Source organism: Melitaea cinxia, chromosome 20 (assembly GCF_905220565.1).
Source record: "Melitaea cinxia chromosome 20, ilMelCinx1.1, whole genome shotgun sequence".
In the NCBI taxonomy this organism is placed as follows: domain Eukaryota; kingdom Metazoa; phylum Arthropoda; class Insecta; order Lepidoptera; family Nymphalidae; genus Melitaea; species Melitaea cinxia.
Genome location: NC_059413.1, coordinates 8261568 through 8287223, shown reverse-complemented (window position 1 = coordinate 8287223; position 25656 = coordinate 8261568). Strand labels below are relative to the sequence as shown.

Below are 25656 nucleotides of genomic sequence, written 5' to 3'. Positions count from 1 at the left end.
CACTCTTTAATTTGTAAATCGAACCGCCCGCTAGCGCCATCTATTAGTGTCACTGACCACTCGACCACTCGACCACTGCTGGCTACTGTGTTACGAGATTTCAACATCTAACATTATTTTGAGAAGATGGTAAGAGATGGCTGAACTACTGACTAGAATAATATATTGAATGAAGAGGTTTTAGCAACATAGAAGAAGCGTTGATTTGTAAAAATAATCGCTTAATATAATAATAAAAACAAATAACATTTAATTCGATAAACACTGATTTCCATGAAAAATTTGAACCAGAATATTGCACTTAAAGTCTAAAAAGTGTAAAAAAAGTATTGTTTTTAATACATGCATTTTGTATATTTCTATACGTCTTCTAAATTAAATAAATACAATAAAAAAGTCTACTAAATTGTAAGTTAATAACAGCCAACTTAATATACAAATTTATCATAAAAAATATACATATACTAGCTGTGCCCGCGGCTTCGCCCGCGTTGAAATCAGTGTGTCACAAAGTTTTCCCGGCACACTTCCAGTTAAACTCTCATTATAATCGGCTTAGCCGTTCCGTAAACCTTCCTCTTGAACCGCATGAAAATCCGTTCAGTAGATTTTGAGGAAATCGATCACATACACTGTTGGGGACTTTGTTTTATAATACACTAGCTGTTGCCCGCGACTATATCCGCGTGGTTATGAAGATATGCATTACTATTAAGATGTTTAACGCATTTTTTTTTATTTCAGTCACTTGAAATGCTTATCACACTGAGTAACTTTTTAAAAGGTACAATTTAGTATAATTTAATACTTGTTTTTATAAAACCTCTCTATACACCACATTTTTAGTTTTATTTTCAGGCTGCAGTATAAATAACCTATCGACGAATTTATATAACTGCTGTATATGTTTCATACAAACTATCAACCCCAATTAAACCCCCTTAGTGGTGGAATATCGCTAAATCTCTCTACTCTACTACTATTATCTACTAACTATAATCTACCTCCCTGCCAAATTTCATCTTTATCCATCCTAGATGGATGGACCATCCAGCTGTTTTTGGGTTCTCGTGATGAGTGAGTCAGTGACCTTTCTCTTTTATATATATAGATTACGATGTATTATTTGGACACCTCCTCATCATCTATAGAGCATATATTTTAAATTTCAAGTCTCTTACTTCAAAGACATAGAACTTTCATACAAATTTCCAACCCCCGTTTTATCCCCTTAGGGGTCGAGTTTCGTAAAATTTGTTCTTAGCGGATGTTTACGTTCTATAAGGAACCTACCTATCAAATATCAAATTTGTAGCTGTTATAGTTTCGGGGATTTCGTGATGAATGAGTCAATGTACCATCCCCCGTGTTGACCCCAAAAAGGAGTTGATTTCTAAAGATACATTGTTTGGACACCTCCTCACCATCTATAGAGCATACATTTTAAACTTCAAGTCGTTTACTTCAAAAACATAGGACTTTCATACAAAATTCCAACCCCCGTTTTATCCCCTTAGGGGTTGAGTTTCGTAAAATCCGTTCTTAGCGGGTGCCTAAGCCTTATAAGGAACCTACTTGTCAAATATCAAATTTGTAGCTCTTATAGTTTCGGAGATTTCGTGATGAATGAGTCAATCTACCATCCCTTGTTTTAACCCCAAAAGAGAATTTATTTCTAAAGATACATTATTTGGATACCTCTTCACCATCTATAGAGTATACATTTTAAATTTCAAGTAGCTTACTTCAAAAACATAGGACTTTCATACAAACTTCCAACCCCCGTTTTACTCCCTTAGGGGTCGAGTTTCGTAAAATTCTTTCTTAGCGGATGTCTACGATCTATAAGAAGTCTACCTGCTAAATTTCAAGTTTGTAAGTGTTATAGTTTTGGAGATTTCGTGATCAGTGAGTCAACCTACGAACCCCCGTTTTAACCCCAAAAAGGAGTTGATTTCTAAATATACATTATTTGGACACCTCCTCACCATCTATAGAGCATACACTTTAAATTTCAAGTCTCTTACTTCAAAAACATAGGACTTTCGTACAAACTTCCAACCCCCGTTTTATCCCCTTAGGGGTCGAGTTTCGTAAAATTTGTTCTTAGCGGATGTTTACGCTCTATAAGGAATCTACCTATCAAACGTCAAATTTGTAGCTGTTATAGTTTCGGAGATTTCGTGATGAATGAGTCAATGTACCATCCCCCGTTTTAACCCCGAAAGGGAGTTGATTTCTAAAGATACATTTTTTAGAAACCTCCTCACTATCTATGGAGCATACATTTTAAATTTCAAGTCGTTTACTTCAAAAACATAGGACTTTCATACAAACTTCCAACCCCCGTTTTACCCCTCTAGGGGTCGAATTTCGTAAAACCCGTTCTTAGCGAATGTTTACGCCCTATAAGGAGCCTATCTGCCAAATTTCAAGTTTTTAGGTGTTATAGTTTCGGAGATTTCGTGGTGAGTGAGTAAACCTACCATCCCCCGTTTTAACCCCAAAAGGGAGTTGATTTCTAAAGATAGATTATTTGGACACCTTCTCATTATCTATAAAGCATATATTTTAAATTTCAAGTCTCTTACTTCAAAATCATGGGACTTTCATACAAACTTCCAACCCCCGTTTTATCCCCTTAGGGGTTGAATTTCGTAAAATCCGTTCATAGCGGATGTTTACACTCTATAAGGAGCCTTCCTGCCAAATTTCAAGTTTGTAGGTGTTATAGTTTCGGAGATTTCGTGGTGAGTGAGTAAACCTACCATCCCCCGTTTTAACCCCAAAAGGGAGTTGATTTCTAAAGATAGATTATTTAGACACCTTCTCATTATCTATAAGGCATACCTACATTTTAAATTTCAAGTCTCTTACTTCAAAATCATAGGACGTTCATACAAAATTGCAACCCCCATTTCACCTCCTTAGGTGTCGAGTTTCGTAAAATCCGTTCTTAGCGGATGCCTACGTCTTATAAGGAGCCTACCTGCCAAATTTCAAGTTTGTAGGTGTTATAGTTTCGGAGATTTCGTGATGAATGACCTTTCGCGTTTATATATATTATAGATAAAATTGTTATAAAAAATGTCGTGTCCACACCACCACGCTTTAATGGGCAGCTTAAAAAAATAAAAAATATCTTTATTTTGCGACAAGTATTGTAGGCAAAAAAAATTCCTCTTCTTCTCATGAACGCAAATAAATTTTATCAGCAATTTCTATAATTTCGAGGAACGTGCGCCGACCAATAAGTGTCCTTGTGTCTTGTGTATTAGTTCTAATTTACAGCTTTTCAGTAAGTTGAAGTAAGTTGTATCAAAGTTGAAGTCACTGATAAGGGTATATAATATTATTTATAATCTTATTTATTTAAGAGTTCCATACCTGAACAGAACTCTGTACTCCTCATTCTATCCTCGTCTCATAGGCGATGATCGTAAAGTAATTTGTACCGCAAGAGAGAGAATATTGTAATTATTTATGGTCGAAATCTTGCGGTGGTTAGGAACCCATATTGTGTGAGTTTTATTCACACCTGATTTGTTTTTTATTCTGCCAATGTTTATGAAAGATCGTTCGTTTTTATGGTCAGTTATTTTCCAACAATTTTGTATATCTATCCTTTATTTTGTAGAAGTAGAATTTTGATTTAAAATCAAAATGAATTCCTCTAAAACGCAATCATTAGTTAGTTAACATTTATAGAGTGAATTTTTATAAAACATGGTACAGATATTTTGTACGTCGTAGCAGTCAAATTGATTTCAAATTACATTTCACGGTAAAAAGTTAATTAAATTATCGTGCTCGTTTTAAAGAAATCTATTAAATATGAGTAGGAGGTAAATATAATATAATCAACAACCATACAAGTACTAAAAACGATCATAAAGACAAAACAAACAGTGGGCATCGTCCGACGACTCGAAACGATATATCGAAAATAAAATTGAAAGAACGTAATTACAATAGTGAGATAATCGAGGAAATCGATGGCGGCTTCTTTGACGTGAGACGAACCGCACTAAAGCTGGATACACATTGAGATCATATTTAAAAATACTAAAATTCCCGTGGTATAGCATATTTTCTGAGCAAAAAATTTAATTTGTTGGGAGCTCTTTGTAATTAACATCGTTAAAACCTAAGCTGACAGTTTTCGTAGCGATATATTTTCTGATATGCACATAGAAATAATAAATATTTTAAATTATTTTGTTAACAGTTATAAGTTTAAAAAAATTTGATAAGTATTTATATGTTATATTTTAACTATTAACAATCAAAATTGTAAATTTTTCAATGTATCGCAATGTCAAATTATTTTATTTCACAAATTACCGATTGCTATTGTTTTTCAATAACCTGAATTAAAAGTTAGTCTTGTATGCACCTACTCGTATTCGATTTATCAATATATTGATTTGAAAGTTTATTTTACAATTACATTTGCGAATTGCATTTGTATGGAATTGATGTCTACTCACCTTTAATCATTGACTTAACGCCAATGTTGTCCGTCGTAACTGTACATCATTCACCAACCGAATATCTACCTAATATCAAAACGCTAAGGTTTAAAATACATCCATAGATCATTCAAATAGGATCTTAAGCCTCTGATGAAGCGTCAATTGAACTAAAATCAGACAAAGATAGAGGATGAGATGTTGATAGGAGTGAAAGTGATGGCAACGACGCCAGGACTGTAGATTCAAGACCGGTAGCTGTTAGCAATTACAGTGATTTCGGTCTAGAAGCAATTTTCCTGGACGTTTTCCACTATAAGGCTCTAATTAGGCAGTAATCGAATTGTGGGGGTTTGTCATTATTATGATTGCGGATGATTCGCTAATCGAGATTAAAATGCGGTAATATAATTGTCAGATGAGAAAAAATGGGAGAGATAGTAAAATTGTACGGAGATTGGATTTCGCGTTTGCTCGTATCTGTTCTTTAGTTTTGTAGGATTGTAGATTTGTTTGAGGTTGCTACTGTAATAATAGCAAACGATGATATTTAAATATTGTTTTAGGAATATTATTATTTGACTAGCCCGTTATACAGTAGACACCATTCAATTGATAGTACATATGTACTATTAGCGCTATCAAAATGTTACACGTAAGAAACATTGCTTATCTGAAAAATTCTTAATATTATAAAGCTGAAGAGTTGGTTTGCACGCGCTAATCTCAGAAACTGCTGGTCCGATTTGAAAAATTCTCACAGTGTTATATAGCAGATTTATCAAGGAAGGCTATAGACTATATATATCATCACGCTATGACCAATAAAGAGCGGGAAAAGAGCGGAGCACCAATGAAGAATGTATGAAAATCGTGTTTTTTTTTCCTTTTGAGAGCTTCCGTTGCGTGCGCTGCGTAAACAGTTAAGTGCGGGTTAAAGTTAGCGTTAACCCAAGGTAACTATTCCACGCGGACGAAGTTGCAGGCAGAAGCTAGTTTACTAGTAAAATAATATATTTTACATTTTTATACGACTAGGGCGGCAAACAAGCGTGGCCTACCTGATGGTAAGCTGTTACCAAAGCCTCTCGCAATACCAGAAGAATCGCAAGCGCGTTGTGGACCATAATCCTGACCTTCCCCGGAAGCTCTGGCTACCTTACTTACCACCTTATGCAACAATACTTGAGAACAGTATTATTTAAAATTCTCTCTATCTTATATATTTTAAAGAAGTAAATGTAAATTTATGATAATTTTTTTGACCTGAATCTATGTGTATATTTAACTAATGGTCGTTAAGGGACTTAAAGTATATTTATAAACTATGAATTTCTTTCGATTCTGTATATTCTTGGTAATAATATTTTCTGTTTTGACAATGCGTTGGTGCAGCCCTCAGCACTGCACTGGCTGTTGCGCTTGTGGTCGCGGGTTCGATCTCCGCACGACAAATATTTGTATTGGCCATATGGTCGTTTGGCGTGGTCTGGGAGTTTATGCTTGTGTATTTATTATTTATTTAATAATACATTTCCTATGTACTAATAACGAGTTTTACGATTTCATGAGTTATTCATTGTAAGTGTTTTTTCCGTTGACCCACAAGAGACATTTGGTGCAAGATTCGTTATGTCAACGACCCACCTGACTGAACTAACTCAATATCATCTCGAAATTTTATTTCCCCATCATGGAATCTTTTAATCTTAGGTCTAGCGCACAAATTCGACAAAAAAATATTTTTTGTAATCATACATATGACATAGTTAAAAAAATTCACACATTTGTGTTTTTGAAGAAATTAAGAGCAAAAATTTCAAATTTAATATGTATATATAATGTAATGCAAGATTTTTAAAATTTTTGAATTTGATTACGATTTATATTTTGTAATTTACTTACGACTGATCACTGTGACTGCCTTTTAGATCGACATTCACGTTTATGCTTACATCCATGTTATACGTATCTACTTAATATTCCACAGACCGTAAAAAGCATTTTTGGAATATTTTGTGTCTAAATGTCAATTCATATAAATCGTAGTTTCGATTTTTAATTTTTATTCATAAACATATTTAAGAATCTCTTTAAGATAACTTAACCAATAAATTAGCTACAATTAATGTTAAGTCTGTTCCTATGTTGTGTCTTCTTTTTATGTACGTAACTGTTATCTAAATATATGATGTAGTTGTATGACTATGTGTCGCATTATGTTGTCACGTGTATGTCGTCTGTGTTCACCCTTAAAGGTCGGTTGAAACAATACGACACGGAGTGCACTTAAGATCGAACCGATAAATACGTTATGGTATATTTTATTAAAATTTATGTCTTATTCCAACTTCTCAGAATTTATTAATCGGCTAATATGAATTCTGTGTGTGTTTCTCTTCGTACCGAAACGAATTTGATACTTTTGTGTCGCTACTAAGACGGTATCGTTTTCGCGGCAAAGACACCGACAGTTCGACCGTCTTGTGAATTGATTTATCGTGATTGGTGATTTATTTTGTTATTGAAAATAATTTTTGTATTGAATTTCAGAATTTCGATTTTTGTAAATTGTTTTCTGATTAAATATTGTTTTCGTTAGTTCAAAGCGATAAGTAATAGGAATATGTTATTAAATTCATCTGACATGCTTAAGGATGCCTTTTATAAGAACGAAACACTAAACATCTAAATGTTTTAGTTGACCTAGTATCTCACTACGACTAAATACACAAATTTAGTCAAATTGGACTGACTAATCTAATCTAATAAGTAGAATAACTAAATCTAATCTATTTGTAACTTCATAACTCGACTATGAAATACAATTCATACATAGGTACATGCTTAAAACAATTAAACTGTCTTATATAATTAGGTCTTAAATTATTCTTATCTGTGTAATAATTTCCGATATCTAAGCTAATTTGTAAAAAATTTAATATCATTCGAATACTTAAATTTTTAGCTTTCGAGTGTATGCAGTCGATCACGGTTCGGGTTCACAGGGACCGCTTCCTAACTGCCTTGTTTGCTCATTTGTCAAACTGCGTGGATATTTATTTATTACAGACCCTCCACGGGTAAAAGGATCTATTCACGGTAAGACGACAAGTAAGTCGCTCGTTTGTCGGGCATCTGTTCCCATGTTTTATGCTTGTGTTATAGGTAAAAGCCGATACAACAGAACGCTCGGAGCAGAAAGTAGAATAGCGCCATCGGGCCAGTCAAGTTGTTGTCGCATTACAGCTGTTTTAATTATTTAGTGATTGCTATTGTTTTTTGGGGTAAATAAGTACATTGTTTTTACGATTCACGCTTCAGCCTGTAATATCCCATTATTGGGCATAGGCCTCTTTCCCCATGTAGGAGAAGGATCAGAGCTTAATCTACCACGCTGCTCCAATGCGGGTTGGCGGATATATTCCCTACTATGGGTAACGATCGCTATCAGGTGTACACGATAACAACCGCGGCCGACAGCTTAACGTACTCTCCGAGGCATGGTGGGGAGACCCACAAGGACTGCACAAACACCCAGACTACGGCAAACACCTGTATGGCCAATACAAATGTTTGTCATGTGCGAGGATCGAACCCGCAACCGCCAGCGCAACAGATACAATCCATGGCGGTGACCGTTGAGCCAACGCGGCGTCGGCGTGTTTTTACGATTGATTGATCAGTATTACAATCCCGTAAAAAATCAGCATACAATAGTTCCCACAATTAGGTTTCGTACGTCAGTGTGTATTTGTGAGAAGGAGTCAGAAGCAAATTTCTCATTATTCGTCTACATTTCGATTACGTATCCTTTATTTTGAACAGTCTTTAGTATCGCCCCGAGTCAGTCGAACTCTAAAGCCCCACTTCAAGGCAAGTTTCTTTGGGCGTCCAAAATCCCGCATATTTAGAAATATAAAAAAAAAATCTTGGCTCTCTTTTCCATTTATGGCCATTAAAAAAATTATAAAATGTATGAGTAAATTATACATGTTTATGGAAAAAAAATCTGAGTTAAAACATTGTTTTAGAGATAAATAAGTATGCAAGGGTTTTTTACAAAACTGTGGTAAGAAGGTTTTAAGCTTTACTGCGACACGACTCTTTTTTTTTCGACTATTATTTCGACTACAACGATAATAAAGTTCTTAAGACAGTCTTCGCGTTCATCGTAGTGTTAATAGCGTTCCTTAAGAAATACCTTACATTCAACAAAATTATTTTACTTATATAAATAATATATGTGAACCTTCTGTGCTTTAAAATATGGATCATTTTTAGGGAACGTTTTTAATTTTAATTGTAAGTAATTGCTGTGATGTTTGTCAATGTCTATACTCAGACTCTTAGTTTCTTTATTTCACATATAAATAAAGCTTATGTTTGTTTAGCAAAATATGTGCAATAAATAAAGGTTTTAAAGCTGTTTATAATAAAGAAATAAATTAAATATCTACATGCCAGTTTGTACCTTTTCTTTCGAGTGTTAGAATATAAATACGTGTTTTTTTTATTGTAGTTTTAAATTGATTCTCGGTTTCGTTTTAAATGTTATTCGGTTGTAAACGATCTATTATTTCGAACAAACATTATAGTAAAAGGTCAAGTAGATATAATATTATGTCAGTTGAAAATATGTAAACATTTAGTTTAAATTATGTTTTTAAAATTTAACTTTGATTAAAAACGAATCTTAAACGCATCACTTAAAATTCTGTTACTGTTTTGTTTTTATGAGTCATACCTATTTAAATATTTTATAGCATTTGATATAACTTACACTGAACGCTTACGTAACAACTATGAATTTTCGGGATAAAAATTACCGTTGTGCTATCCTATGCTACAACCAATCTTTTTACCAAATTTCATCCATATCCAGTTACCAGTATACACTTAAATTTCAGTCGAAAATTAAGTGTATATTACAATAGTAATCATTCAAAATAATCGATATTTGATTTTGACAGAAAATAATAACTTCAATGTAAGAAACAAACAAGTCTGTCAATATAAAATTTAGTAAATATGTAAGTTATTAATGTACAATTTAAAACAGATCTGGTTGGTTCGAGCTATTATTAATACCTCGCCAAGGAGAGGCCCACGCTTCGAACTAAGTAAACTTAAATATTGCAACGTACTGAATACAGTACTGGATGTGTCAAACATTTAAAAGTATAGGATAAGACATATCTACTAACAAAATTTTATTTTAAGGGCACATAAAAAGTGCCATATTTATCCTCAATATCTACTACCATTACTTATCTCTAACTAAAACCACTTATACATATGTATGTATGGAACTATGTATGTATGGAATATAAAGTGAAAAGATCCAATGTATAAAACATAAATATAAAATAACTTATATCATAAATCAGAAAGGTTTATTAGATCATGCATATCTTCGAGATGTTGGTCTAATCGTAACGGCAATTTGTATGTCAGAAAGTCTGTTTATTGGAGAAACAAACGAAAACGAAGGAGATAACGCAAAGGCGGTTAAATAAGGCATAGTAGAATTTATTACAACCGAATAAACGGGACTAAATCAGCACAAAACTAAAAAGTTTTTCAAATGCATTTCAAGCTAGCGTTATTCCAAAAGAATTTTGAGATATAATACTCAATGCGGCAGGTGCTAATCTGTCTGTTTGTTTCAGCTGATTTTCAAAAAAAACTAGTGCTAAAAATTTATTTCCAATAAATTTTTAGCACATTCTCTTCTTCAATAACTCTATTGGTCTCCAAATATGGTGCATTTCGGAAATTTCCTTGAGTTATTCAAATTTACTTGCAAAACATGTTATTATAGCACGTTACAAGTAGAAATAAGTTTCGTTTGTGCGAATTTGCTCGTTTCTCTTCCAGAATTTTTACCTCCATACAGACGCGTGGTGGTCGCCCAGGTCGCATTTTGTTCGTATCTATTATACACTATTATATTGTAAGCCTTTGTACATCGAGGAATTGATCACGATTGTGCTCAAAAACAAAGGTAACTAACACGCAGACGAGACGGAGGACCGCATGTGGAAGAGCTGATAAATACTGGACACTTATTAACAATACTTTTGTTAATAATATTTGTGCAAAAGTGAATTCATGTAAAATGTAAAGTTAAAAAAAGAATGTTGGTCTATTATTTGATCTGTCAATCGTGCGATGTTGTGCAACTGTTGTGCAATGCAATGGGTTAAGGTAGATCACCTTATAGCCGATTTGATTACTGGGTAGCGGTATGGCATGTCTTAGGTTATTGTGCTGTTGTGGTAAAATATCTTAATAAATTTAGAACACCTCAATATAAATACCCTTAAAATGAACATGATCAAGACATTATCTCAAATAACCATATTACATTATCTTCAGTAATAATTGTGAACTATCCTCACAGAATTATCGACGTGTACATTTATTTCCCTTACATATCGAAATAAAATCCTGGACTATGTTTACCAATTTGAAAAGACAACTTCAATATTCGTACAGTCTAACTCTCTTACTTCCGCCTGTGTGTCAGAAAGTATTTTACACGTCAATACAAGCAAGATGCAAGTTGTTATTTAATTCTTTCACTAAATATTTTGATGTTTTTAGACATAAAATAATTGTAACCATATTGATATACGACCCATAAAAATGTCAAAAATAACATAAAGAATACAAAGATCCGTTTAAATAGGTAATTAAGTGAATTTCTTCGAAAAACTAGCGTTTAACCTTTGTCACGAAATATGATAAATTCGTACGTGACTGATGCGTCGAGATGAATATCATACGTCATGGTACTTGTTACTGCGGCTTACGAGGAACTGTTACAATAATGTTTTTATCTATAGTTATAAAGTAAATCTGTAAGGTTTCTTTGTTAGGACGAAGTGATTCTAAGATCTAATTTTTTCACATCAAGCCTATCAGTAAGCCTATTTCTTGAGGTAGGTTGAAGGTTATATATGTAATAAATCATGCTACGATTTATAGAAGGTGAGCAGCAACTACATATGATGGTGATCTAGCAATATCTTGATTGGCACGTTAAACTGAGCCTTGGCTTTTGACTGTGTCTGGCAAGCTCACTTATAACATTATTTACAAATTCCCTACCGTTATCAGATTGAAGAATGCACGGCGCTCCTATAGTTAGAAATATATCATTCAAATGGTAAGCCACCTCTGCCGCCCTCTTACATTGTAGAGCGCGAAGCAGAACAAATTTTGTTAGATGGTCTTGGTAAACCATAATAAATTTAAAATTTCCATCTGGTTGTGTCTGAAAATCAATCAGATCTACCTGGCACCTACTATTCATTTCCGAATGAAGAATGGGCTTAGAGAGTAATCCTCTTTTCTTCTTTGTTTTATTTTGATGACAGACACTACACGTAGATAAACACAAGCTTATCATTTCTTTTGTGATATTGGCATATTTTTTTGATGTTTCGGCTAACATCCTGTCCCGAATTTTTTTTAGACTGTTTAGAGTAGGCCATACCAGTTTATCCTAAAGTGTGCGTATTTATATCAGGATCAACTAGTTTGGCCTGGCCTAAACTGGTCTATCCTATCGGGCTTAGGACAAATTAGTTTGGACTAGCCTAAACTGGTTTATCCTATCGGGTTAAGGACAAACTAGTTTTGCCTAGGCTATACTAGTTAATCCTAACACATTTAGGAAGAACTAGTTTAGCCTAGGCAAGACTAGTTTGTCCTGAAATTGGGTTTGGCCGGTAACATATACAAATGTAAGGACAAATCTAAGTCTCAAAGTTTTTTGTCTGTATATTTTTTTTTTTTTTTTTATAAATAAAGTTATGTCCACAGGCTTAAAGTGCCCATGCTTTTGTTATTCCGATTTTTAGTTTTATTACTGATCGTTTACTTGTTACACTACTGCAGCTTACATTAAGAGACCTAATTATTCTATCTTAGTATCCCTAATGCAGACGTGAGTCCACCGACCAAAATTATGCTAAACTTAATTGATATCTTACATGCAAAAAGACATAGAATTATATTGCGCCTTACTTTAATTATTGTTGTCACTATTATAATAATTATTATTATCTATGTTTATATATACACTTACTTGCTATCTATAATATACGTACACTTATTGTCTAGCTAACGTATATGTACACTTATGGCCTACTTGGCCTACTTACAATATACACTTAACCTATGTTATTATTAGTATTTTTTTTTTTTTTTTTTTTTTTACTTACTCCTAAGTTTTTTCCTAACATTAAATTACAATTTATTCCTACAAATAAGGTGTGCTACAATTTTAGCATTTCGAGCACACCCTCAATGACGGCGGCATCCCTGTGGTGAATCGCCATCCTGAGGCTGTGCTCGAGGATGTCTTTTTCAGAAGTTTCCGCTGCCTTCGCCACAAAGCGACCAATTGCGTCGTCACGATCGTCGGTGTAATAGACACAGGTGTTGGTGTGCCTAGTCACCGCGACTACAGCGTGCGAGACGCTGTCGTGAATCTTGAGCCTCCTTGTCTTCGTCTGGAGGACAATGACGTCCTCATAGGTCTGGCCCTGCGCCTCATGGATGGTTAAGACGCGCGATCCCTCACCGGACCCGTATCCCTGGTCAGTCAGCAATCTCTTCTCCTCTTGCGTAAAGACCAGGTACAAGGTCCGGTCCCTTCCTACAGGAATGCGCGCGCTCGTGAGGCTCTCCACTCGCAAAGATCGGATCTTTGTGCTTGAGCTGTACACGGTCTAGTAAACCTCACTGATGGCAAAGGCGACGTCTTTGGGGTTACGATGCGTGCATGACAACTCACATGAGATGGTTGTTAACAGGGTTGGTCTGTGGTATCGCATTTCGAACAGGTTGTCCCTGTCGATGTACGGCAGCTGATTTATATCTCCAATGAGGACTACCTTCTCTGCTCCCGATAGTCGGGCGGCCATTACTATGGCTCCGAAATGGTTCATGAGGGCTTCGTCCACCGTTAGGCGTTTGATTTTTGAGCCCCCACGGAAACCATTTACCAGCACGGATGCCATAGTGCGCACCTTTTGCTTGGCCTTGTTGCCATAGCGGTGCGCCAGTTTTTCCTTTAGGTCTTTGGCCGCCTCGACTGTGGTCGTAATTACGACCTCCGTGTCCTCATCGAAGTCCCTGACTATGCGAGTTGTCTTACCGCATCCCGGTACACCGTTTATCCACTCCAGCGATGGTAGCCCCCAGGTCACGGACGGTAAACCGGCTTCCCGGTCGCCCGAGATGGTTTTCGCCATCCGCAGCATCCGGTCTCCCAGCATTACTTTCGTGCATCTGGCCACTACCACCCCTTCAGGTGTGTCGAAGGTTTGAGACTCCTCGTCACTCCCCTCAGACTCGACCGCGCTCACGAAACCTGCTGTGATGTTATATGCAGCCATATACCTACCCGACATCTTGCCCTTGAGTATTTGTCGGGTTTTGCTGTTGTATATGGCTGCTTCGGCTTCCTCGAGTTCCACCTCCAGTAGCCTTTGGTGATCGTACTGGTAGGCCTGCATGATCTTTTTGCAGGTGGCCAGGCTTACCTTGCGGTTTGCCTTTATTATGGCCAGGAACTCGATTAGGGCGTTCTCCGCATGTTGAAACGGTGTGGACGCAGGTCGAAGTCTTGGTGGTTCTACTTGTCCCATATCGGCCCTAGTTCGAGCGGCGAGTGACGCCTCCGGGTGCCTCGGACTGTCGTCTTTGGTGAACCCGCTCAGCGCCCCGGATAGTCGCTCTCCCTGTCCAGCCTTTTTGGGAGAGGGGTGATGCGGGAGCTTACCTTGTTTCGGGGAGATGGTTGCCTGGATAAAGGTCGCCAATGACATCGAGCTCGGCTTAGACTCAGGTGCGGCCCTTGCTTTGCGTTGTTCAATCTTCTGGCTCTCGATCTTTTGTTGTAGGCGCTCCGAGCCACTAGGTGCGGGTTCGCTGACAGTCGGCAATGCAGGGGATGAAGGTGTTTTGGATTTCGGTCTTAAGTAACCAAGATCCTCCCCCCTGTCTTCGTAAACAATGACCTCACTGTTTTTAGAAGCCATTAGGCAACCGTACCTATCCGATACGTTGCCTCTATCATAACCGACTCTCATCGAATCGACACTGATTCTTCCGGGGATTCCCCCGGGGATCTCGCCCAAGCGCTGTAGCCACATGCTTGACTGCGCGAAGGCGGACGTCTCTCCCCATTCGAAAAGTGCAATCTCTTTGTTTTTCAACCGCAATAAACGATAGGTCGGGTCGCCCTCCTGCTCTTGCGCTAGCGCTGTGATTTTTGTGCGCTTTATGCTTGTCTTTTGGGTGCTACCGTTTATCAGTAAAGCGAGCCCCGGCGAAATCGCCAGCTGATTGCGTTCTTCATAGCGACAGAAGCTTATCCCCATCCTCTCCGTTTCGCTGTCCATGAATAGAGCCACGCATCTGGTCCTAATACCAACTTCTCCACTTCCGTTCACTTCACTGGGCGAGGATTGTGTCATCCTGCTCTGAGTCGGTTGCGGAGGTGCGTTTTGGTTGGCTCTATTCCTGAACAGGTTCTGCAGTGAGGAAGACATGGTCCTAGTTATTTGGCCCAGAAGGTTGCGGCCAGGAGACATCCGCGGAGCCGTGATGTTGTCCTGCTGAGTTACTTGTTGGACATGGTTTTGTTCTATTTGTGTTTGTGTGGTGTGTGTCTGAGTGTGTGTTGTAAGAACGACGGTGTTGGCATTCTGCGTAAGTGTTAAAGCCAGTGGTGGAGAAAGCGTGTTGTTCCTCTTTGCGGCTGTATTGACGGCCTTTCTCGCGAATGTGAGGAAGGACGTTCTGCTAGTCTCGCTCTCCAGGATGGTATGGAGCGATGGCTGGTCTAATTTAATCTGGAGTTTGAGTTCCAGATCCAGCCTTTCCTTACTGAACCTCGGGCAGCTCAGTATAATATGCAGAACTGTCTCCTCACAATTCGGGTCGCAGACGCACGAAGGACTGTCAGTGATGTGGAATCTGTGAAGATACGCCGCAAATCCTCCGTGGCCGGTCAGAATTTGTGTGTCGACAGATGTTGGTGCCGATTTCCTTACCAGTCTGCGAGCGGTCTTTACATCCGCTAAGAATATTTTCGTGACCGAGCCAGTCTCCGAAGAATTGTATCTGTCTGTCCACACCCTGGCAGACGCTTCCCGTATCTGCCTTTTGACATACGAGAGTGGTACTCTGTCGTAGTCAGGTGCCGTCTTTTTCGTTAAAGCCGCCCTTTTGGCTAGTTCGTCCGCTCTCTCATTGCCCGGTGTTCCAACATGGGCCCTCAACCAAAAGAACCGTACTGTCTTATTCTCCTCCCGGAGCTGTCTGATTTGACTCTTCATTTCCACGGCCAGAGGGTGAGTTACTGAGGGACTCCTCATCAGATCTAAAGATGACCTCGAGTCGCTCAGGATTTTGATGGAGCGTGACTTTGAGGTTTTTGCCATTTCCACTGCTCTGAAGAGTGCGTACATCTCGGATTGAAAGACAGTGTTGTGCGGCTCTAACCGGAAAGTGAAGTATCTTACTTCCCTGTCTTGATCCCAGCATGTGAGGGCAGCTCCTACTTTACCCTCTATTTTGCTTCCGTCGGTAAAGATGAGAGGTCCGACGATGCTGTGTTCCTCAAGGACTTCGGGGTTCAGACTCTCTAAGCGCTCGTACTCTGTTGGCATGAGTAGAGAAGGGTGGGGGTTTTGCATTGGTCCCACCCTGCGCTCCAGTTCTCTTCCCGGTGGAAGAAGGTCCGTGCTGTAACCTTTTTTTGTCTCAAAAAGTAAGGCCGCCTCTCGAACGCGAAGGTCTAACGGGAGTAAGCCTGTGAGGACTAGTGCCGATGTAAGCGACACCGTTCTGTACGCCCTGCACATTTTCAGTGCAAATCCTCTCTGCAGGGAGTTTAGTTGCTTTCGTATCGTTAACTTCTCTGCTGCAGAGGACCATACGCTCGCTGCGTACAGAACGATGGGCTCTATTACCGCCACATATATGGTCCGTACGATCTCTCCATTCAGACCCCAAGTCACTCTCGCCGCGCGCGCAAGCTGTTTATAAATGTCCGCAGCTTTTTTGCATACGGCGGATACGTGCGCGTTGAAAGTGAGCTTCGAGTCCAAAATGAGCCCCAGCAGTTTTATTTGATCTACAAGCCTCAGTCGGGTGCCGGACATATGGATTATGGGGGTATCGTATTTCAGCTTTTTAGTGAGAACCATCGCGTTGGTCTTATGCGCGGCGAAGCTCAGTTTGTTATGTATACCCCACTCTTGTACGGCAGCTAAGGTAGTTTCGGCTGAGGTCTGTAGGTTGCCGGATTTTTGGCTGGAGAAGACGAGGACCACGTCGTCCGCAAAGGCCTGGCAATACACTCCCATATCGCTGATCTTTCTCAGCAGCGAATCCAGTATGAGGTTCCAAAAGGTTGGCCCGCCAATGGATCCTTGGACGCAACCCTTCGTGGTCTTCTTCTCACTGGTCGCTCTGGCGTAGTTAACAATGACCTTTCGATCCTGGAGGTATGAGGCGACCATAGTAAATAGGTTTCTCGGGCAATGCTTGTCCACCAGCTGTTTTTTGAGAGCCGGCCACCATGCATTATCGAAAGCGTCCTCTATGTCAAGCGATACCAGAAGTACTATCTTCTTAGAGTCCATTTCCTGCCTGATATGCTTGACGAGATCGTAGAGGGCGTCTTCCGTTCCCCTCTGTGGCATGAATCCGTACTGGCTTCGGTGCAGCGTAGGGAAGAGCCTCCACTGAAGTCTACCTACCATCATTTTCTCAACTGTCTTTCCTAGGATCGACAGGAGTCCGATAGGTCTATAGGACTTCGGGTGAGTATAGTCCTCTTTGACTGGTTTGCGGAGGATGCATACGTGGGCGACCTTCCACTGCTTGGGGAAGTAGGATAGCGATAGGCATTTGTTCGCCAAAGCTAGGAATAACTCCCTGTCGCAGTTTATTGCCGCCGCGCATATATCCGACGTCAACCCGTCTGGGCCTGGAGCTTTTTTGGGATTTTGGCTCAAAAGAACCTGTTCCAGCTCCGCGGCCGTAAACGGCGGGTCGTCGTCGGACAGATCTTCTAACTCCGCGGTAGTTTTGCTTTCTACGGCTTCTCGGATCTGTTTGTGATAGATGGTCTCGGTGTCTACAGAGTCGTCTGGGTAGAACGTTTTGGCCAGAAGTTTTGCCGACTGTTCTGGTGACAGCGTTTCGCCGGATTCGTTTCTTAGCAGTACGTCCTCGTGCCTACGAGAGGTCTTTCTGATAACTCTGTAGATACCGTCCCATACGCTTTCACGGTCCTGTGCCGTACAGAACTCCTTCCAGCTCCGAGTGGCTGCTTCGTCTGCTGCCTTTTTGTATTTCTCCTTGGCCCGTACGTACTCTTCGATGACGCCAGGCCTTCTGCAGGGTGCAGCGTTTCTTATGCGACGTTTGGCTCTTAATTGCTCCCTTTTCAGAGAGTCTAGCTCAGCCGACCACCAGGGTGGTCGGGGGTCGCCTTTCCACGGTTTTATCCTCGGAATGGTCCTCTCACATGTGCGGTGAATAATCGTGACATCTGTATATTTGAACAGTGCGATATGAGACATAATTATATAAACAGAGCAGTGACCAGTAAAAGTTGGCTGTTGGTGTATTCAAACCGCGTGAAACCAGATGAACAAACTAGTATAATGTGGGATATTTGTTGTTATCACTGCTTCATTATTATGTTCTAGGTATTCATTTTTAATTAATCTCTTGCACGATACGGATTAATTTAAAAAAAAAAAAAAAAAATAGTGTTATTTTGCCGCCTCCGTAGCTCTACACTTCACTCCCTTGTCATATCGTATATTTTTTTTAAATCCCGAACGATTGTTAGTGTTGTTTCATCGGAATTTTTTGTGGACATTCGATCTTTATGATTCGCTGCACTTTGCTACCGGCCCTTGATCGAATAATTTAAACACATTATACAAATTTATATCCGATCGCATTTATGAAAGTCGTTTTAAAATCGATTTTATTGGTACGGAATAAGATTTTAGTTTAATCTTTAGTTTTAGTGTAAGTTTGTCGATAATATTTTTGATTATAACATTCGATTTTCGAATTAACGCGCTCGTGTGCAGTCGGCCGTGTTCGGGATACGTCAATCGGATCGAAAATATAAATGTCAATTTGACACTTGTGTTATTTCTTATAATCTGTCAGATGACAAAAAATATGTTTGTAGGTCAGAACTTTTGATAAAAACTCGATGACTAATCGTTTAAAGGTTTTCACTATGCGAAGGTATAATTTAGTTAATTTAGATTATTAATTTAGATAATCTGCAAAATGTTTTTGATATTATTGTTGTTTTTTTTAGGCATTAAAAATTTGATCTTAATTACTTTATTACTGAAATATGTCTTTACAATTAAGTGATTATAAATATGTAAATCCTTATGAAATGGGTATGGTTTCATTCTAATTTTATTTATTTTTTATTAAGTCTTACACGTAACAACAGACTGTTAACAAATATTTACAAAAACAAAAAAATAAAGACAAACGTTGTCACCTCTAAAAAAATCATGTTTTCGATCACACAGCATGCTGTCCCCGTATCCTGAATTGACAGACAAAAAATGAGGACACCCAGGGTTTTAACTGAAGAAGACATGCATTAAAGTGGCCATTATTATAATTCAATGTGGACATTATTTTTGGCTTGTGGTATAAGGTTTAAGAATTAAACGATTTAAAGAATTCGAATATCTATGTGTTTATTATCGACTTTCAGTTATGATACGAGAAAAATATGAGTCTATTGTACATTTTTAAATGAACTAAGTTGTATTAAAATAGGCTAATGAAAATTTCTAAAGAAAAAGTTCTCTTTTTCATATAGGTTGATTTGATTAAACCTATGTGGATAGGTCGGAGGAAGTAAAATTGTAAAGGTAATAAAATGTTGGCTATCGTAATATAATTAAGCTATAATTTTTAACCTTATTATTCGACTTTGAAACGTCTTTTTCCACATTCAGTTTATTGAAGAAACCTATAGAACAAAAGTTATAAGTTACGAGCTATAGGTGAGTAGCAATAATCAAAAAATAAATCTGACAGATGTCGAAACTTAATGCCTGGGTCACTGTGATCTATTTTGACAGATAAATTGAAAAACGCTTGACTCTAATAACTTGAACAAAGTTCAAAAAATACCATTAAGGTACTTTAAACTGACGATTATTACCTGGTCACAATACCGATTCCGCATTAAGTAATTTGTTTGCGATTGCTTTGAATATATTTTAAAAAGGTATAAAATTATTTTTATCGTCCTCTTTGGGCGTTTCGATTTTCAATAAAAATGTCCAACTTATTTTCGTACGCGATGTGATTCATTGGTGTTATTGTTTATATCAAATTATTTTTTGCGAAATTGAATCGACCAAATTTATACAATACTTGAATTTTTTATGCAACTTAAGGATTTAAGCTTGGTGTTGCTTTATATTTAAAATAAAATTGAGTTAGTAAAATTCTGTAGAGACCATCCGTAATAAAATAGATTGATTGTGTTAAATTCAAGGTGATTTAAATTTATTATTGTACAATAAATTCAATTTAGATATAAATAAATGAAACAAGTATTTATGTTATTAACCCACTTTAACAAAGTGAAACGGTGAATTCTATTCGCTTAATTTATAAAAAAAAATCAAGTTTGCAGGATTTGTGGTTAGAGGTATTAAATTAAAGAACGTAATTTTTAGGTGAAAAATATTACACTATCTATTTAAAACTACGATTTTCCATCATATACATTTATATTTAAAAATATGTTTTCTTTTTTTGAATTTCCGACCGGCGAATTTAATTTAACCGGGCATATTGCGCAGACTGCGCAGACATCGAGTTTATATTACATATTTCCTTTCTTGCACACTTGAACATGTTTGAGTGCAAAACCCTCTTTTTATGCATTACGTTTAATAAATGAATTATGCAATAAATAATTTATAAACAATGTACATAAATGTGTAGGTACTATATAATTCTATAAATTACATTATATTTACTTAAATTTTGCTTTGAATATTTTCACTTTTGTTCTCACATTGCTAGACAACAAAACAATGTCGCGACAAACTTCAATTATTCGACCAATAAAAAGTATATTGCAAAATGGGAAGACGATAACATAGAACGAAATTATTACTGGTAGGAGGGGATGACATGGGGGTGAACTGGTGAGCATTTAAAAAAGTTTGATTGAAGAACCGAGGGAAACTTTTAATTGTATCCCGGAGGAGAAAAATGAATACGTAACGAATAACAAGCGGTATTGAAACAATGTAGGTTACAAATTATATCGCTTCTTTATTGTAAGAATAATAACTGCAAATGTTAAGCATGGTTTGTATCTATTGAACGGGTATCGATTGTTAACCAATTTTTCTTACAAATGACATCTTTAATTTACTAGAGTATTGGAATATTTGTGGAATGAATATTGAACTACAAACAAACATGAAATGAAAACATTAATACACACATAAAGTTTTATATACCTACATACACGGTTGTCTGTTACTAGAATCGTCAATTTAATGTATTACGAAACTTATGTAACAGTCGACTAATATACACGTTTAAAATAAAATAAGTATCAATACCAATCTCCGGATGGAAATCATACTCCCTGGAGCAGAGAGTAGAGCTGCACGTTTAAAATAAAGTAGTATCACTACTAATCTCGGGATGGAAATCATACTCCCCGGAGCAGACAGCAGAGTTGTTGCGTCAACGAACCACCCACACAACATTTCATACATTATATCATAGATTTTGATTGTAGATGTTTTTCTATATGATCATATCGACATCAGATGTTTTAACTAAACTGTTGAAAAAAAAATTCTGTTACTCTAGCACTAAAACTAACTGGTTTATTACGCTAAGCAAATAGTTTTTTTTAAGAAAGTTTGTTGATATCTTCGCAACATTTAAATTGTTTTTCTCATCGGGTTTAGCCACAAGTATTTCGTTCAAAACTTAAAATACGTGTATACCTACCGTGCTATAGTTAATCAGGCAATTTGGACATAAATTAAACAGCTGATTGTTTTGTACTACTTAGAGAGTACCCGACAAGCTAGAGTATTATTTCTATAATAGTATAGACGTATAGCACAAAAATCAAGATTTAGTTTCTGTATTTTTTCTTTTTTACTTTTTACTTTTTCTCTCAGAAATTCTCAGGTTTAATACTATATATTAATATTATTCTATGTAAAGTCCTTTTTTATTGCCTTCTCGATCCCTATCCATCCGTCGTGCCTCCTTGTCGTCGTGTCCTCGTGTCGTCGTGTCGTCGTGTCGTCGTGTCGTCGCATCCTAATCGATCCGTCGTACCCGTGTCTCCGTGTCATCGTGTCGTCGTGCCGCACCTGCATCACTCGCACCGCCCCCCCCCCCTTTAATAAACTTTGTTAAAAATTAAATTTTGAACAACAGTAATAAAATTATTTTGTGAGGTATTATTGAAATCTGTAACGACAAATAAACGTTTTAAAAGTAGTCAGTAAGATATATTTTACTATTTTTCTGGTCATTGACGCTGTAGTCGAAATTGTTAGTTTCATAGTAACTTAGAAGAATCATAAATGTGTTGTTTCATCTCGAAGTTAGATTGGCATCGACTGGCTGAGACAGAGATGTATCAAAAATATTACTTACGGAACTACTGATTGAGCTTTTATTTTACTTGTAATACCATTATTTTGCTCTGTCGGTTGGTGTCATGATTAACTAATAACTATGTTGAATTTTTATCCGAGTTCACTTGTGTTGATTTTTGCCTTCGGTTGAAATTTATGGCCTCTAGATACCTCATGTTATATATATTCTATCATTAAACAATGTGACATACCTATAGTTAGAAATAGTATTAGAACCGGTTCAATACTTTTGAAACCTTTTAATTACAATTAAACTAGTAATATACTCAACGTATAAATGCGAATTAATAATAAGACTTTTTTGTTTACATAACGAAATGTTAATGATAAAATTAAAATAAAATGTATCAACACGTTTATTTACACCGAGATTATAATTTTGAAATTGACGATATTTCGGCGGTGTTGCAGACGCCATGGTCAAGGCGACTTGATAGAGACCATGACATTTTAAAACTTTTATAAATGTACCAAATGATCAAAAATTTGCAGTTCGATGTTGTTTGAAACTTATCACATATTTAACTCAATAAAAATAATTATAAATGTAAAACAAACCAAAATTAATTTAAATAATATTTGATACACAAGGGTTCATTACGTGACTTGGAAATACACAACACAACATAAAAGCTGACATCACGGACAAATATCTGTATATACAAATATTAGTCATGTGCGGGATTGAACTCCTGCCCGCTAGAGAATTAGCCAGTTGCTATCACCACAGCACCGATTTGTCAACAAATAAAAAAACAGTTGTTCTACCTTTTAGTTTTTTGTCGATACTACATGATGATAAGTTTTATAAACATCAATGTCTATTAATAACTAAAACAGGTCTTCATATTATAAGCTAGAAATATGTTACATTTAATTATAAATGTGTCAAAAATATTACATTGCAGAAGATCGATTTGATGTCGATTTAATAATCGATATTGTCAAAGATTATAGATTAAACACATATGGCGTTCTGTAATTTTTTTTAAAATTTATTAATAAAAAAAACAATAATGTAACTTATTTATTATAAATAGCATTAAAAAACCACGCAAGTATAAGACAATGCTATTTAGTAACCAATGAGACAATAAATATAAAATAATCACAATTAATTTACCGTTATTTGTTTTACTTGTTACTTTATTACTTAGCTTGTTGTGTATGTTCTAATTATAATTATGGAAAGAAGACATTTATATGTAAAGGATTTTCTACCAATATTTCTTTATCACCTCGCCTCCGAAACGGTTGGTTTAATTTTAAGGTTACTTATTTAACTTTTCCTAATATATTTTAAGTTATTTCGTAACTATTTGGGTATATCGTGAAATACTTACGCTTGTTGCAACTAATGCAACTTTATTATTTTTATTTACTTCGTTAAATTTTTGTTACGTTTTGTATTGGCGTGCAAAAAAGTGTAAATAGATAAATAAATAAATGAAAAGATGATAAGAATGAGGAAGAAAATATATTTAGTGTAAAATAATCAATATTTTATGATATACGACAGGTAATTTATACAAATAAAAAAATAGTTTAATTGATATTTTGCTTTAACTACGTGTAAATATTGGAAGCATATAGTATTTTCATATTAAATAAAATAAAAATTTTTCGAACTTTAAAAAAACTACACAAACCATTCTCCAATGTTTTCACTTATCTTACCATTCATCTACTAACTAAACAAATATTCGCTAATGCTCGATTAATATTTGACAAATTAATCTATTATATATATATTAAAAAAAAAATAGAAACAATTTCACAACCTTGTCCTATTTTGAAATTAGGTTAAAAACCACATTACTTAGAAGACACATACAACTTTCTAGACATTAAAATATAATAATATCAAAATCAACACATCTGTATATTTAATCTATGATACACTCTTCTAATATTTTTGACGGTTGGACAGCTCATGACAGAAATGGATATATTAATGAGTGTAACGTTAGAGCGGGACAGGTGATATAAATAAAGATGCAGCTACTCGCAGGTGGTTGAGTTATCGGATAATTAGCAACTGTCGAAGATTGATTGAGTCAGGTATAAAGCATTTTTATATAATTTTATTTGCGTAATAAATTTAGACACGCAACTTCTTATGTTACGTTCTAATGAGCAATTGGTACTTGTTATTTGATATTGTATTTTTTTTTATTTAATTAGATAATTTATATATTAAGCTGTAAAGTAAAGATAGATTACCCAGGTAAAACCTATTTTCAAATCAATCATTTGATGTTCAAATTTATAGAAAAAATAGTGTAGTCAATATATATACAGACGACGCCACGTTCAAAAACTAGTCATAAAATAAAATCAATCCTCTAACGTACAATACACCATGCCCATTCACAATTCTCTCAACAATTAAGGCCGTATAAAGTTATATCATAAATCAGGACTTATGTCACTTTGCTCTGTGCTCGAGAAACCACAATAACAAAAAAAAAAGTAAGAGATGTTTAACGCTCTTTAGCATTTGACGTGTCAAAACTCAAGCTAAAGACACTACTAACAGAAAAAAAAGGTTTTGCTAATCATATTTTACAATATAATGGGTAGTTGATCTCACGCAATTTTAATGCGTTAACCATTCACAGATGACTTTAGCTTTTTTGTTACAGCAAGTGATCTAAAGGTAAAAAGTTCACAAAAATAAAATTCGTTTAAATTTATTTAATAGCATATCTTTGTTACGGTATCTTCACATCATATAGCGAATTTGGCTTTTAGTAGCTTACAAAGTTGACTCCTTACCAATTGTAAGTAAACTGTACTGGTCTGTGAGGAATTCAGAAGAAAATCAGACGAGTTAATAGTATAGGTTTCCAGATACATGAATGTCTAACGCCCGGTTTCCGAAAGGCTGATCAATGCAAAAATTAACAAATCATCTGTCAAATCTCTTGTTAAGCATGAAATGAGTTGCTAAAAGCATGGTTAACTACTTAATTTAATCATACTGTCAGTTGACATAACTGTCAAATTTGACTCTGGAATCGTATGTTAACCGCCATTTTGTGTTTCTGAAACGCGAATTAAGCTATAATCATTGATCAAACGTCTGTCAAATACTCGGTCAACTAATCGGTGTATATCGGCGAATTAACTTAAGGAAAACAATTATTTTCTACGTGAAACTACATTTTGGTTCTTTAAAGGTATGTGAAACATATTTATAACCAAGTTTTATATATGTAATGTATGTTTTATCTTATAATAGTCTACATTTTGGTCTTGATAAACTAAAATTTTTTGTTCTTTGTTGTAGCTTACACAGATGTCTATTATTATTACGAAGAAGATACTGGTCAAAGTTCAATAATAAATAAAAACACTTCAGTGTCGGTCATCTCTATTATTGACACATTTTAATTGTTAAGTTTTAAATTTGATTACTAACAATATATAAATAATTG

General features: G+C 36.2%; 1 long non-coding RNA gene across 1 annotated transcript; it reads right to left on the bottom strand.

Annotated features, from left to right (window-relative positions):
• Positions 1 to 5386: 5386 nt before the first annotated feature.
• On the bottom strand, positions 5387 to 22535 carry LOC123663492. Its single transcript, XR_006744671.1, has 3 exons — positions 22526 to 22535; positions 21628 to 21630; positions 5387 to 5472 (listed from the first exon to the last, which is right to left on the bottom strand). It is a non-coding gene; the product is annotated as an uncharacterized LOC123663492 (long non-coding RNA).
• Positions 22536 to 25656: the final 3121 nt, after the last annotated feature.